Source organism: Equus asinus, chromosome 23 (assembly GCF_041296235.1).
Source record: "Equus asinus isolate D_3611 breed Donkey chromosome 23, EquAss-T2T_v2, whole genome shotgun sequence".
Lineage (NCBI taxonomy): Eukaryota > Metazoa > Chordata > Mammalia > Perissodactyla > Equidae > Equus > Equus asinus.
Window position 1 is genome coordinate 28,228,190 of NC_091812.1, and position 5,566 is coordinate 28,233,755.

General features: G+C 40.1%; 1 long non-coding RNA gene across 1 annotated transcript; it reads left to right on the forward strand.

Annotated features, from left to right (window-relative positions):
• Positions 1 to 539: 539 nt before the first annotated feature.
• On the forward strand, positions 540 to 4,520 carry LOC139041701 (uncharacterized). Its single transcript, XR_011497403.1, has 3 exons — positions 540 to 699; positions 3,772 to 3,947; positions 4,147 to 4,520. It is a non-coding gene; the product is annotated as an uncharacterized lncRNA (long non-coding RNA).
• The last annotated feature ends 1,046 nt before the right edge of the window (positions 4,521 to 5,566 follow it).

The window sequence follows — 5,566 nt, forward strand, 5'->3', positions numbered from 1 at the left end:
GACATTTCTCATCGTGCAAAATTATCCAATTTATTAAAATAATTTGCAGCTTTTTATTAACAAAAAGTCATCTCACCCACAAATGAGGATAATTGGATGCATTTCAGAAGAGAAAGAAAGACAGCTTTTGCCACATTGCCCTGCTGTGGAAAAATTAAACCCTGTGGTACATGAGGAAATGAGATTACTCCCATGAGAAATAGCATTTGCTCTGTAATGCCACTAGTTCCAAATTCGGTCAGATTGCCACCTTCTCAACAGCACATAGAGAAATGGATCAACAATTGTAACACCAAATGGGAAGTTGGAAATTATGTGTAATGCCAATTAAATAGGTGACATTCTTGTGGTGGTATTTATTTGTAGCAGGCTGAACAATGGCCCCCAGAGGTATCCAGGCCTTAATCCTCAGAACCTGTGAATGTTACCTTATATGGCAAAAGGAATTTTGCAGATGTGACTGAGTTACTGATCATGGGGTGGAAAGATTATCCTGGAAGGTCCAGTCCTTAAAAGGCAGGCCGAGGAGATTTGACTACAGAAGTAGGAGGTATGATGACAGAAGTAAGAGATTAGAGTGTTGGGGATGCAAGCCCAGGAATGATAAGTAATACTAAGGAATCCTGGCAGCCTCTAGAAGCTAGAAGAAGCAAAGAATAGATTCTCTCCTGGAGCCTCCAGAAGGAACCAACTGCGCAGGTGCCCTGATTTTAGTCCTTTAAGACTAATTTATTCTCTGTTTTGCATTGTTTGTAGCTACTAAATTTTTGGTAATTTGTTGCAGTAGAAAGAGTAAGCTAATATGTTCTTTTTAAGACTTTATCATTTATTGAACAGTTTTATTAAGGGAGAAAGGGTGACAAGAGTCTTTAGGGCCATAGTAGCCATTTGTTTGAATGTTTTTGGAATTCCTTTGGTTGGTAAGCTTTGTAACGGAAGTCTATTTCTGATACAGTGCAGAAGGAGATACTGATCATAGTTACCACTCTTAGAAACAAGAAGAGGGGCTGGCCCCGTGGCAGAGTGGTTAAGTTTGCGTGCTCCGCTGTGGCCGCCCAGGGTTTCGCTGGTTCAGATCCTGGGCACAGACGTGGCATCCCTCATCAAGCCACGCTGAGGTGGTGTCCCACATGCCACAACTAGAAGGACCCACAACGGAAAATACACAACTATGTACTGGGAGGCTTTGGGGAGAAAAAGGAAAAAGATAAAAAAAAAAGAAACAAGCAGAGTGAGGGATGGGAAGGTAGGAGTGAATAAGTCAGCTCAGGCTGCCATAACAAAATACCACAGACTGGGCAGCTTAAACAACAGAAATTTATTTTCTTCCAGTTTTGAAGCCTGGAAAGTCCCAGATTAGGGTTCTAGCTGATTCAGTTCCGGGTGAGGACTCTCTTGCTGGCCTGTGGTAGGGCCACCATCTTGTTCTGTGCTCCCATGAGCTCTTCTTTGTGAGTGTGCAGAGATAGAGAACAAGTTCTCTCCTATCTCTTCTTCTAAGGGCACTAATGCCTTCATGAGGGCCCCACCCTCATGACCTCATGGAAAAATGTTTATATTGTGGCCTGGAAAATATTAAACTGTGGTAAACATTAATGAATTATTAGAAATTAGAATATTTATAGCATCTGGGTTTGAGAAGTCTTACCTCCAAAGATGGAAAATTGAAAATATTTATTTGTACTTTGTTTGAATTCAGAAGATTTATTTAGAGATAAAGCCCTACTTGACACACTGCCCATGTCCCATTCAGGTCAACATAAGTTAGAAGTGTGAATGCATAACCTCTTTGCAAATGAAGTTAGTTTGGTGAACGCTGTCTATAAATGCGTGTGTTCTTCACACAAGCATGGGAAAATGTACAAAGAGAGCGTTGCATTCCAAAATGATTAACTTGGTTGTTGAACTGCTTCGTTAGACCTCAAGAATCCCGTGGTTAAAGAAAAAGTTATGATAGTAGCTCCTGATAAAGGAATCATCTACTCTATGGGCACTCATGAGTAAAGATGGTAAGAATGCTTGGCTCATTGCTTCCTGTGGAACTGTCTTTGTTAGTAGTATCTCCACTCAGTTTATAGGTATACATGAATACAGACTATTGTTAGACAAAACTGAACACATGACGCTGTCTACAGAAACCAAGTGTCCCAGAAATCCTTTCTCTTTTTTTTTTTTTTAAGGTGGTTTTTTTTTTTTTTTTAAAGATTTTATTTTTTCCTTTTTCTCCCCAAAGCCCCCCGGTACATAGTTGTGTATTCTTCGTTGTGGGTTCCTCTAGTTGTAGCATGTGGGACGCTGCCTCAGCGTGGTCTGACGAGCAGTGCCATGTCCGCGCCCAGGATTCGAACCTACGAAACACTGGGCCGCCTGCAGCGGAGCGCGCGAACTTAACCACTCGGCCACGGGGCCAGCCCCCAGAAATCCTTTCTCTTATCCAGTGATCTCCAGTGACAAGACTTTCACTGGAGTTTGAACCTCCTGATAGAAGAAAAAATCGTATGTAGATTCTTACAAGGACAAACAAGAAAGGACAAAGTGTCAAATGTTCTTGAACGTTTAAATACTTTTCTTCCAGATGGTCTACAAGATAGGTTATACAGTTTGTGTGAGTTCTGTGTGTGTGAATATACGTATTTCAGGTATGAATATTTCATGTCTCAATGGATCAAAGAAACTTTCTAGCCTTAGCAGAACGGGCATTAGGAAAGATTCCATTTCAGAGATTGTAAGGAATCTACTCAGGGTGAAAAGACAAAGGTCTACCCCTGCTGAGGAAGGACATCTAGTGACTTCTTGTGCCAACAATATACTCTTTCATGAACTGTGCGTCTTTTGAGGGCAATTATTAAACCTCTTTCTTAGAGAGGCTCCACTTGTCAATCCCCGTTACAGACATTTTTCAGGTTCGTCTATTTTCTCTCAAGTATACTAGTGCCCAGCACAGAGTGCACATATCCACAGGAAGAGTTCAGGTTAGCCTCAGACCAGCCTCAGCTGGGTTGACTCCAGATCAGTACTGCTCAACAGGAGTATAACGTCAGCTATCTACATAATTGTAAATTTCCCACTAGCCACATTTAAAAAAGGTAAAAAGAAACAGGTGAAATTAATTTCGATAAGATATTTTATTTAATTCAATATATTGAAAATGTTATTTCAACATATAATCAATATTTAAAAATATTGTTGATATATTTTACATTATTTTTGGTATTAAGTCTTTGAAATCTGATATGTATTTTATACTTATGGCCCATCTCAATTCAGACTAGCCACATTTCAAGTGCTCAGTATCTACATGTGGCTACTAGCTACCATATTGGGAAGCTGGTCTAGATGAAATACCATAGATTGTCTGAATTTCCTTTACCAGATTGTTGGGATATGGGTAGGATGTGGATCTTTGTCTGGTTTGTTGACTAATGGAGTCCAAGTACATAGTAGGTATTCATTGAAATGAAAGTGCACACTCACTTTTTCTGGTGTGAGATTTCCTGCTTTAGTTCCCACGCATTCCAGTTTTCTCACATTGTCACCTGCCTTCCATGCACCCACTCTCACCCTCATTCTGCCATTTGGCTTCACACCAAATTTCCCGCATTCATGCTGTAACACTGGCTCTCTCAACTCCACCCTCCTTTCTTCCTTCCTCTCCCTCATGTAACATGGTGGTGTGAGGTTTTGAAAGGGTTCTTTCTTTATTCCCAGAAATTGACAATCAGATCCTGTATCTAATGACAGGGCACAACCTCCCCCTCATTCTAATTTCAGAGAACTTCCAGCTGTGGGGCCAGCTCCCTTCTTTCAGAACACGCTGAGAGGCACCGTTTCAGAAGAACCTGCACTTACATTCCGTTTCATCCCCCATATAAAAGAAGACTTGCAGGAAGCAAGAAGGCATCTTACAGGAAAGACAGAATTTCTAAAATAGCAACCTCTCTTCCTCGGTATATATGTGTCTATCTATCTATCTGTCTATCTATCTATCTATCTATCCAAGAATGATATAGTTTATTGTATAATAATGCCTTGCATTGGTGGGAGATTTTACTTTTATCATCACTGTGTACTTTTACCTGTGTTATCTCGTTTGATCCACGTAAAAATCTTGTGACATAGATTAGTTTTATTACTGTAATTTTTCAGATAAAGAAACTGAGGTCCTTGCGCAGGAGCAATGGGCAGCGCTTGCTTGGCTGTTCCTTCAAGGACTCTGTCATCTCTTCTGTTAATAACTCAACATGCAATGCCTAAGTCACAGGATAGGTGAGTGTCTCTTCTGGTCATAACTCAGTGACTCTATCCCATTGCTCAGGGCTTTTCTGTCCAAATGGGTAGCCACTAGCCTTGTGTGGCTATCCAGATTTAAATTAAAGTTAATTCATATTAAATAAAATTAAAAGGTCGATTCTTCAGTTGTGATAGTCCCATTTCTAATGTTCCATAGTCACATGTGGATAGTGGCTACCCTATTGGGCAGCACAGATATAGAGCATTTCTACTACTGTAAAAATTCTATTGGATAGTACTTGCTTGAAGAGTTAAGCAAAGAGTTCCCTACCCCTAACTTCCTGCAAAGGATCAAACTTCTCTTTTGCCATCCCTGTTCCTACGCTGCCTGCTTGACAGAAGAACTAGATTTCAGTAGCCATGATCGAGGCTCCAAAGTTGGTTTGTGATCTTCACATGATCAGATGACATGTTAGATGAACCCTTCATTGTCAAGGCATCACCCAGCTGTGAGGAGAAGCAGGCTGGAGCAGCAGAAGCCCTCTTTGGAGGATGCTGAAGTTGAACCTGAGATTTACAGGATTTATTGACACTCCATCAAGGCACTAACATCAAGTTTATATGACAATATGGACAAAGAGATTCTCTAAGCAGCTGTCTGATTGAGTCTTGGAATTGGTTTTCTAGGATAGTAGCCATAACTAAGAGGGATTTTCAAACTGCTGTTTTTTGCATACTTTGGGTTGGTTTTTCAGAGGAATTTGAATTGAAGATGATAAATGGCTACTTCAAATTGCAATTATTTCTTTAGCTGAATGTGATCCAAGGAACATAAGGGCATAGGCAAGGAAAAGAAAATTCTGAAATAAAAAACTTCATTCTTTCAATAAATATTTATTAAGCCAACTATGAGCCACACACTATGCTAATTGCTAAGAGGATACAAAGAAACAAGAGACTTGGCCCCTGGTCCTTAGGAGGCTTAAAGTTAATTAAGGAAATTAAAATAATCAGTCATGATAATAGCTCCCCCTTATGGGGCACTTATTTTATCCCACAAACTATGTTAACTACCTTATTTAGATTATTTCATTTAAGGCACCTTGAAATCCTAGAAAGTAAGTAACTGGACAATTGTCAAAGCAGAGATTAAATAGGATTTAAGGAGGAGAGGCTAAGAATCCCAGCCTCTCCTTTGTCTAAGGGTGGAGACAGGAGGCCACAAGAATGGACCTTCCTATTCAGAATAGAGTCACATAAGTGGTCACAGTATTAAGAAACTTTTTCTTTTAACTTGACCAATATTGCCACTCCTCTAGGTCATTGGTATGCAAAG